The following is a 10,721-nucleotide window of genomic DNA, read 5'->3' as shown; positions in this document are numbered from 1 at the left end:
TCCTGTGGTGCACATAAAGAATTTGTTGGGGAAGACAGTCTGGGTTATTCCTGCTTCAGGTAAAGGCAAACCCACTCGTGGGGTTGCTTTTGCTCAGGGACCTGGATATACTTGGTGGGTAATGCGGGAAGATGGGGAAGTCCGATGTGTACCTCAAGGGGATTTGATTTTGGGGGAAAACAGCCAATGAACTCAATTGTACGCTGTTGCCTGCTCTATAACACTTTTATAGCCCACCAGCTAGATATCTTCAGGTCACCAGCCATTGACCTTGACTTCCCTCCGATCATCACCTCAACAAAGAATGAATTTTGAGGAAACCAGACGAGCTCAGCAGTGACCAGATGAGTTTGGCGGTATCATCAGCAGGCAACAACCCAACACTATGTACCGTCCCTCCTGCCCTGAAAGACTATTACAAGAGATGGAGCCTGACATCATGGACTGGATGAGTTCAGCAATTTTACAGGGATTGGTCCATGGACTAGGGAACGATATCTTTCTCTGTGTGTGGGTGTGGGTGTATATATATGTGTATATATGGGACAGGGGTGATGCTGTGCTGAGAGATGTGGGATCTGAGCATGACGTGAATGGTATGGAATAAGGGGTGGATACTGTCCTGGGTTCAGCTATAGCAGTCATTTTTCTCCTGCTTAGTAGCTGGTGCAGTGCTGTGTTTTTTAACTTTCAGCCTGGGAACAACGCTGATAACACCGATGTTTTTAGTTGTTGCTAAGTAATGTTTATTCCAACCAAGGACTTTCTCAGTCTCATGCTTTGCCAGGGAGGAGGGGAAGCCGGGAGGAAGCAGAGACAGGACACCTGACCCAAACTAGCCAAAGGGGTATTCCATACCACAGCACGTCATGCCCAGTATATAAACCGGGGGGAGTTACCCGGAAGGCCCAGATCACTGCTCGGGTCGGGCTGGGTATCGGTCAGCGGGTGGTGAGCAATTGTATCCTCTCCCCTTGTTATTTCACTAATCGTTATTATCATTGGTGGTAGCAGTAGTGGTTTTGTGTTATACCTTAGTTGCGGGACTGCTCTTATCTCAACCCGTGGGAGTTACATTCTTCCCATTCTCCTCCCCATCCCTCCGGGAGCGGGGGGAGGAAGAAAAGGGGGGGGGGGGAGTGAGCGAGCGGCTGTGTGGTTCTGAGTTACCGGCTGGGCTCAAACCACGACAGTGGCTCATGGCAATTGGTACCTGTGACCAGCATGCAAACAAGATGCAGGGGAGAGAAGGGACTGGGGTTTGGCCAAGGGGCTCAGAGTGCTACTGATCCCACCCCCCACCGCCTCCCCTTGCAGCCTCCCCCAGCTAAATGGGACCACTGCCCCCACTGCCCTGGCTCTGTTTCCGGAGGCAATGGGTGTGGGAAATGGGATGCTTCATCGGCACCTTCATCTCACTGGCCAGGCTCAGGGAGGAGCAGAAGAGAACTCTCTCTCTGAGACGAGCTGGCAGTCTGGGCAGCCAAGGAGCATCCCTCTCTGCTGGATGCTCCTGCACCCAGAGCCCAGCAGAGCTCTGAAGATATGACTATAATGATGATGATGAGGAGGATAATAATGATAATGTACTAATAATAAGAATAATGACGATGATAATAATAATGTAAATTATAATGATTATGATGATAAAAATTATACTTAGGATAACGATAAATAATAATTATAATGATGGCAATAATTCTAATAATGTTAATAATGATAATAATAATGGTGACAATAGTTATAGTAATAGTAATAACACAGTAGTTATAATAATAATAATAAGAAGAAGAATCGGAAGAGGAATGGAAATAACAAGGAGAGAGAATCTAAAACTAAAAAGAGGACAGACAAAACCCAGCAGTGCTGCACAATACAGTTGCTCACCACTCGCCAACTGATACCCAGCCCAACCAGATCAGCGATCGGTCCTTTGTGGGAGACACCCCTCAGTTTCTGACGTGCTGTGGTATGGAATATCCCTTTGGCTAGCTGGGGTCAGGTGCCCTGTCTCTGCTTCCTCTCAGCTACTAGGAAGAACAAGAGCTCTATCCCAGCTGAAACCAGGACGCTTTAGTATTGGGTAGCTTATTTTCCAAAGGGGATGGTGATTTAAACTTTGCTTTCAATTTCTCTTACTTTGTTGCATTTTGTTTCTCAGCCTGTGTTGTTTTGTTTGCCTTGTGTCAGAGTCCGACTGGAGAAAACCCAGTGTCAGACCCATTTCGTTTGTGACCCCAAGAGTGAAATTCAGATGCAAGCAAGGTCAAGTACTGTAATCGATCAGTGTGTTTATTACAAAAAGATAATTATTATAAAAATTGAAATTACGATAAAAAAGATAGCGATAGGACAGATCAGAAAAAAAAATCAAAAGGAAGCAAGAATTAGGGGTGCAGAGAGATAAGTCACCGCCGTGGATCCAGTGGCATCCGAGGGTCCGTAGCTGTTGTCTTTGGTGGTGGGAGTCCTCCAGGGTCCATTGTCAGCATCGGAGGAGAGTGTCCCCCAAGGGTCCGTAGAAGTTGCCGCAGGTGAGTGTGCCCGTGGAGGTGGGTGTGCCCGTGGCGGACACTCCTGGAGGGTGTCCTAATGGCAATTACCTTTTCCCCTTTATATTATGAGTTGGGGAGAGTACCTCTGTTCTTAATGTCAGGTACTACACGGTCCTGGTGGACCAGTTTCCCTGGTCTTGCAGCCAGCTCTTCAACTGCATGTATCTGAAGCAATTCTTGAGATAATGGGCAGCAATTCCTCACAATAATCCTTGAGATAATGGATGGAAGAGTCTTAATCTCAGCTCCTCCCACCCATCTCTCAGACAATGGTCCATGGAATCCCATCTCAGACTCTCCTACCAATCTTTGGGACACTGGATGGTGGAGTCTGATTTCAGTTCAGCCTCTCACAACTTGGTATCAGGCTGACTGGCCATGTTCAATGGAAATTCTCTCCCGTGAGATTGATCTTCAGCATGAGAAGAATGGTGAGCCATCCTATGAAGTCTAAGATCCCTATTTACTATTTTGATACCATGAAGGGGAGGACTTCAGGATCGCTTGGTTTTTTCAGTCTGAGGAGGTGCTTTAAGTGTCATATGAGGTGTGGGAGACACATTGCTTGGAAGGTGCTGGAGCTGAAGCTATAGTAAATGATCCTTGCTGAACACAAAGAGATAGAACTTGAAGGAGGAAAAAATGCAGCATTGATCTGCATGGCACATCTCCTACCCCGAGATGCTCCTCAGGGTAGGAGCTGGTTGCCTCTCAAAACCAAACTCTAAATAGAAATGTCTTGAAAGTTCACAGATTCAGCCATTTAGCTGAAAATGACCCCAGAATTGCCAATTACCAGCATTAAAATCATGCAGTACCATTACAAAAGACCAAATTCAAATATAATGCAAACTCAGTACTACAAAGGCAATACTGCAAAATCTGGCACTTAGACACAAGTTCTCTTTCCAGCACTAGTTTTTCTGTGTAGGTAGTTAAGGTATGGCGGCCGGAAGATATCGCGATGTACGGAAAGAGAGAGCCCCTCCCTAGGTACTCTCACAAGCCCCATAGCATGAAGAGGGGAATTGTGGGGCTAGGCTGGACAATACCATAAAAGGTAAAAATTGTTAACCTGCCCTTCTGATTGGGTCAGCACAGGTACTTCCGTGTGGCCGAAAGGTATAAAACACCTGCTGTTGTTTAATAAAACGCTATTTGGTCATCCTCCATATTGGTGTCTGTGATCTTCTAGCTCTAAGCCAGGGGTTGGCTTAGTTCTGCAAGTCTTGGCTGAAGCAACACAGCAACAAGTGGTGAGCCCGACGTGATTCGTTCGGAGGGCAGAGGTGTAGCTCGCGAGCATGGATGTGACGGTTAAGGTACTGAAAACGTTGGCAAAGGATTTCAAGATTTGTATCAAATCTGGCAGCATTAAGGCGTGCCTGGAATCTTTGATTCACAGTGGGGTGCTTGGTCACCCTGCTCAGATATTTAATTCCAAAAATTGGCCACAACTTAAACAGACACTGATTGAGCAGGCACTGGCGGGAAAGCCAGATCTTCTCATCACTCTGGGAAAGTTATTGGCCTTATTGCAATGGGCTCGGCAAGATCGGGAGGCGTGGGGGACGGCGCAGTTATACTTACAGGGAGCCGCGCTTGAAACTGCACCTCCCACTACAACAGCGGCAGTGCAGACTGGCGAGCCTGGTGATGGTGGGGAGGACGAGGTGGAGGATAAATCTATAGAGCAGCTGCCTGAGCCGCAGGCATTTCTTGTTACTGAGTCTGAAGAGGAGCCCTCTGCAACCGGTGCGCAAGGAGGGGCTGCGCGAAAGGAGCCCCCCGCACCACCGGCATATCCGTGGGGGGAGTTAAAAGATACTGTAGCTCATTATAACGAGGAATGTCTTAAGGGGGATGCTGCAGTCAAGGGCAGCAAGTCTGCAGCCCTTCCTAATAAGCAATGTCTTAAAGGGGACGCTGCAATCAGGGGCGGCGAGTCTGGGCCGGGTGAATCAAAAAATCAGAATGTGGACCCCCTAGATGCGCTCCCAGGCATGATACTGAGGCATCTAGACGACGAGGAATTATTAGACCTGGGATTGAAACGTGTGGGTGGCGGTGACGCAGGGTCCTTTGGGGCACAGAAGAAGGAACGCAGTACCCCGAAGGAACAAACGGCATGGCGGGAATGGCGGGGAGGTGGATGTGAATTGCGTTCTGATTCTGAGTCAGAAAATGAGGAGGCTGCGGCGAGTGGCGCTGGACCCCTTCGGGGCTCGGGTGCCGGGGAGGAGGGGCGTGGGACACCGGGGGACCTTGTGGAGGAACTTGGCAGGGCGATGGATGTGCTGGAGGCGCAGGCGGGGATGCGGGGACGCGCCTTGGAGCGGCTGGGCGAAACCCCGCCCCCTGTGGCGCAGCCAAATTGGAACTTGATTGCGAAAGACTGTGTGCTAAGTGGCGTAACCCTAGAAGCTGTACCTGCGGCCGCGCCTCCACAGGCGTTCCCTGTTCAGGTTGGGCCACCAGGAGGAGCTATGTGGACGCCCCTAGACGCTAAGTTGGTTCAGGCCCTTCACAAGGCAATAAAAGAGGAAGGTTTGTCGAGCGAAACCACACCTATGCTGCTCGACTCCGCCCACGTCCAGCCACTAGCCCCTGCCGACGCTAGGCAGCTGGCAAGGGCGGTACTAACTGGCCTGCTATTCCTTCTTTTGAAGGAGGCATGGTATCTCGAACTGCAAGGCCGCATACAAGCTGCAACGACAGATCCCACCCATCCCCTCCGACAGTCCACTTTTGATAGGTCACCGGGGCGGGAGGGGATACTAACATTCTTGTAAGCTCGCAGCCAATGATGTTTATAATAGATGATGAAGAGCAGGGAAAACAGTTGGTTGCCACAGTGACTCCTGTTATTGCTAGGATAGAACAAGCCCTGTTAGGCCGAGATGCACTCCGTCAAATGGGAATTACTATGAAGGATTTTTAGGGGGGGCCACTGCTCAACCTGACCCACAACAAGATAGAATTACTTGGCTGACGAATGATCCGGTTTGGGTGGAACAGTGGCCCCTCACTCAAGAAAAATTACAAGCAGCCAAGGAAATTGTGAAGGTAGAAGCTCAAAGTGGTCATCTTGAGCCTTCTACTAGTCCATGGAACACCCCGATATTCGTAATTCGAAAGAAAAACAAAAACAAATGGAGATTACTCCATGACCTGAGAGCTGTGAATGCGCAGATGGAAGCGATGGGACCTTTGCAAACTGGTCTGCCGCTTGTTTCTGCTATCCCACAGGATTGGTATATCATAATAATTGATATTCGAGATTGTTTTTTCAGCATCCCTCTTGCCCTGGAAGACCGGAAAAGGTTTGCCTTTACCCTACCTGCAATCAATTTGGAGGAGCCAGCAACACGCTGGCAATGGACAGTCCTGCCACAAGGTATGAAAAACTCACCCACAATGTGCCAGCGTTACGTGGCTAAGGCGCTGGAGGGTATCAGGGAAAAGTGGAGTTCAACAAAGGTTTTGCATTACATGGATGATATCCTGATGGCTGCAGAGGACAGAGCCGTCCTGGATTCCTTGTTCCAACAGGTGCAGACCAATTTACAGCAATTCGGGTTAAACATAGCAGAGGAGAAGATTCAAAAGGGTAGTACACTCAAATACTTGGGAACGGAAATTAGGGGAGAGCAGGTCACTGCCCAACCTATCCAAATAAATCCAGAAATTAAGACACTTAACGATGTTCAAAAGCTAGTGGGGGCCATTCAGTGGTTGAGAACTTTTGTTCCGATCCCCAATGACCTAATGGAACCTTTTTATGACCTACTAAAGGGTAACCAAATTTGGGAACCACGCACTCTTACAGAGGAGGCGCGAAAGGCGTTGGTAGAAATCCAACGCAGAACAGAGAAATTTGCTCTTATTCGCATACAACCAGGCAAGGACATCATTTTAGCCTGGGCCTTTACTAAAGGAGGCTGTTTTGGAATGCTAGGACAAGACAGAAAGAAGGAATTGTGTCCCCTGTTGTGGGCATACTCTTCAAGGGGAAATGACAGCTTTGTGAGGTGGAGCAAGGTTGCAGTTTTGGTAATGGAATCTTTAAGAAAATCAAGCAGAAAAACATTTGGCAAGGAACCAGATGTCATCTGGCTGCCCTGGACTAAAAAACAGGTGACAGAACTGATGGAGAACGAAGTAGAGCTGCAATTATCTCTAAGTACATACCATGGGAAGGTTGAGACAGGAAAGGTAGAGCTCTGGAAAAGATACATGGATGCATTACAGCCCTCACTGCAGTTGAGAGTGCTTGATAATCCCCAGCCTGGGCTGACATATTTTACCGATGCATCCTCTGTCACAGACACAGCAGTGGTGGTCTGGAAGGAAGCCAATAAATGGAAAAACTAATCTGGGTAGAAGCAGGGAAGAGTGTTCAATGGCTAGAGGCAAAAGCTATGTGTCTAGCGCTTGAACAAACTCCTGAAAAACATATTAATGTCTGTACAGACTCTATGTACGTGTACAAATTGGTTCAATCAATGAAGAGAGGAGGATACGCTAACGGGGACATTTCAAATGCATTACAAGAAGCATTAGGAAAGCGAACTGGTACAGTCACAGTGATTCACATCAATAGCCACCAAAATTGCCCTGGTCCACTGGTGGAAGGTAACACAAAAGCAGATTCTGCTGCAAAAAGGTTGTGGACGTTACAACAGGCTAGTGAACTACACCGGAAGCTACATATTGGTGCAAAAGCATTGGCAAAAGAATGTAATATTCCTATTAGAGAAGCTCGGGAAGTTGTCGCTACTTGTCCCTATTGCCAGCATTCCCCATTATGGGAGGCTGGAGTGAATCCTAGAGGGCTGCAAGCACGAGAGTTATGGCAGACAGACTTTACGGAATGTTCACTCATGGCCCCTAGGAAACACCTTGCGGTTACAGTTGATACTTATAGCGGTGCAATAATGGCCACACCACACATCAAGCAGACGGGAAAGACAGTCATACAACACTGGGTCACCGTCATGGCCTGGCTGGGAACCCCAAAAACGATTAAAACAGATAATGGGCCTTGTTTTAGAAGCACATTAGTTGAAGATTGGTGCAAGAAGTGGGACATTGAATTAAAACACGGGATCCCATACAACTGTCAGGGCCAGGGGATTGTGGAGCGCGGTCATCGTGCGCTCAAGGAAAAAATTAAGATCCTTGGAGAAGAAGAAGGGTATTCGGGAAAAATACCGACAGATCAACAAAATAATATCTTAAATCGAGCCCTGTTAGCTTTAAATCACTATATTAGAGGACATGAACAGTATTCGCCAATAGAAAAACAGTATTTAAAACAACAAGTAGCTACCTTTCCCCAGGTGCGAGTTAAATTTCCAGGGGAACTACAGTGGGAATCCGGGTGGAGGCTGCGTACAATTGGAAGAGGGTATGCAGCAGTAGAAAAGGAGGGATTGCTGAGATGGGTACCTAGCAGATGTATTAAGGCGGAATTAAAGGAGGATCAGAATAAAACTAATGAAAATTGTGAGTTCTTGTCCGCAGGACTGGATTGTCGGACACCCTCGCAACCGGTACGTCTCAGTGACGAATGAAGATGACAAGGAAGAGGATCAGACCTGATGCTTCTACAGCAAGGGGGAGTGTGCACTGCACTAGAGGAAGAGTGTTGTGTATATGCAGACCACACCAGAATAGTAAAAGACACTATGACCAAATTGCAGAAAGGTCTGGAAAAAAACGAAGGAGGGAACGAGAGGCACAGCAAAGTTGGTTTACGTCATGGTTCAACCATTCACCATGGCTGACCACCCTGATATCTACCTAATGGGACCAATCACAACGATTGTAATAGCAGTGATTTTGGGACCCTGTCAAGCTCGTTTCATTTGTTAAGAGTCAATTAGAGAGTGTTAGCATTAGATTAATGGCATTTTAGCGATTGCTCTAAGACTGTTTTCGTTTAAAACTCCCTTTAGCTATCCCTAGTTATACACCATTACTCTCAGTTGTTCTCCAGTTATCCTGTTTGGCGTGCCTTATATTTTCTATCTAAACTTATAATGTATATTTTTAGAATTTTTATAAGAAATAATGTAGAAACAGCACACATTTGCTAGGTTTGCACACAAGTTTTATGACACGTATTTTTAGGATTGTTTTATCTTAATCACCTTATTGGTGCATAGGGAGGGGGGATATGTAGGTAGTTAAGGTATGGCGGCCGGAAGATATCGCGATGTACGGAAAGAGAGAGCCCCTCCCTAGGTACTCTCACAAGCCCCATAGCATGAAGAGGGGAATTGTGGGGCTAGGCTGGACAATACCATAAAAGGTAAAAATTGTTAACCTGCCCTTCTGATTGGGTCAGCACAGGTACTTCCGTGTGGCCGAAAGGTATAAAACACCTGCTGTTGTTTAATAAAACACTATTTGGTCATCCTCCATATTGGTGTCTGTGATCTTCTAGCTCTAAGCCAGGGGTTGGCTTAGTTCTGCAAGTCTTGGCTGAAGCAACGCAGCAACATTTCTGTATATTCCACATGTTCAAGGCAACAAAGCTGCTGAGCATCTGATCTAATTTTCATATTTCTACACTTTAAAGATGCTTTATTTTGATATCATCAGCTGATGCTTTCGATTATGAATGTAAGACAATACAGTTTAACTGCCATCTTCAGAGGGTGGCATCAAACCAGCCTGGCCTAATGAGGAAACTGATTTTATCTTCAACAATCAAGCTTCCTTCTTCTGTAAGAGCAAACGTATTTGGAAGAGCCTGGCTTGCTGTGAGCCACAAAGAAGAGATGGAAGACGAGGGTCACAGGCATCATTTTTGGAGAGAAGTTAAAACCCCAAACATTTGACCTTTTTTTTTTCTTTTTTTTAAACCTTTGAGTGCAATTCTCGAGGTTTTTAGGTAACAATACTGTTGAGGAACCCCAGATCATCTTGCCTTGCTCTCGTCCTAAAATACCTACACTTGCCTAACATGAGGAAAAAGAAATGTACAGCATTTACCACTAGAGCTTAGTGCTGTGCAAAGGAAAGTGAGACCCAACCATAAAAGTTTCATCAACTCTCCTGCTCACCAGCTGTACTTTAGTCTGTTCCAGCTTCGGCTCCCATTTTTTTTTTTTTTTTTTTGGGTGAAGTTCTAACAACTGCTTTTGCTTTGCCACAAATTGCTGCCTTATCAGTTGCTTCTGTGTCAAATTCTCCGGAGCAGCTCCTCTTGCATCTCAGGAGCAGCTGGAGGAGCAGAGGCACCAGAAGCGACAGCCGAGTAGGTGCAGTAGATTCATCTGCCTAAAAACAAAAGCTGCATTTAAAATCCTGACGGAATCAACTAACTCCATCTCGTTTAACTGTGACCATGACCCAGTACTGGAACTTAGTTTGTATAGCAGTTATAAACTGCATTTTTAATGCAAAATATAACTAAAACAATTCATAACTTTTGCCCCACTAGAATTTCCCCGCTGTGATGGTGTGTGTCGTTTCATATGAACTCATCATCATTCCAAAAACTGGAATACAGTTTTGAAATCTAAACCCCAAACCTATCCAATATTCTGAATTCAGAAAATCCTTTTGCCTCTCTACAATGGTTAGATACTTGGAGCACTGTGTGCACGTCTGGTGTCCCCAGCATAAGAAGGACATGGTACTCTTGGAGCAAGTCCAGAGGAGGACACAAGGATGATAAGGGGCTGGAGCACCTCCCGTACAAAGACAGGCTGAGAACATTGGGGCTGTTCAGCCTGGGGAAGAGAAGCTGCGTGGAGACCAGAGCAGCTTCCAGTGTCTGAAGGCAGCCTACAAGGATGCTGGGGAGTGACTCTTCATCGGGGACTGTAGCGATAGGACAAGGGGTGATGGGTTTAAACTGAAACAGGGGAAGTTCAGGTCAGATATAAGGAAGAAGTTCTTCCCTGTGAGGGTGCTGAGGCCCTGGCACAGCTTGCCCAGAGAAGCTGTGGCTGCCCCGTCCCTGGCAGTGTTCAAGGCCAGCCTGGACAGGGCTTGGAGCAACCTGCTCTAGCGGAAGGTCTCCCTGCCTGTGGCAGGGGCTTGGAACTGGGTGATCTTAAGGTCCTTTCCAACCCAAACCATTCTATGATTCTATGATACTTCACTCTGAAGGTACTCAATTGTCAAAAAGCAGCAGACAAGCAATGACAA

General features: G+C 46.9%; 1 long non-coding RNA gene across 1 annotated transcript; it reads left to right on the top strand.

Moving 5' to 3' along the window:
• Positions 1 to 4,724: 4,724 nt before the first annotated feature.
• Positions 4,725 to 8,405, top strand: LOC115616489. The gene is made up of 2 exons (XR_003994306.1): positions 4,725 to 5,952; positions 8,082 to 8,405. It is a non-coding gene; the product is annotated as an uncharacterized LOC115616489 (long non-coding RNA).
• Positions 8,406 to 10,721: the final 2,316 nt, after the last annotated feature.

This window comes from Strigops habroptila, chromosome 14 (genome assembly GCF_004027225.2).
Source record: "Strigops habroptila isolate Jane chromosome 14, bStrHab1.2.pri, whole genome shotgun sequence".
NCBI classification, from domain to species: Eukaryota; Metazoa; Chordata; class Aves; order Psittaciformes; family Psittacidae; genus Strigops; species Strigops habroptila.
Note: the sequence above shows the minus strand (reverse complement) of the source record. Positions and strands in the feature narration are given on the sequence as shown.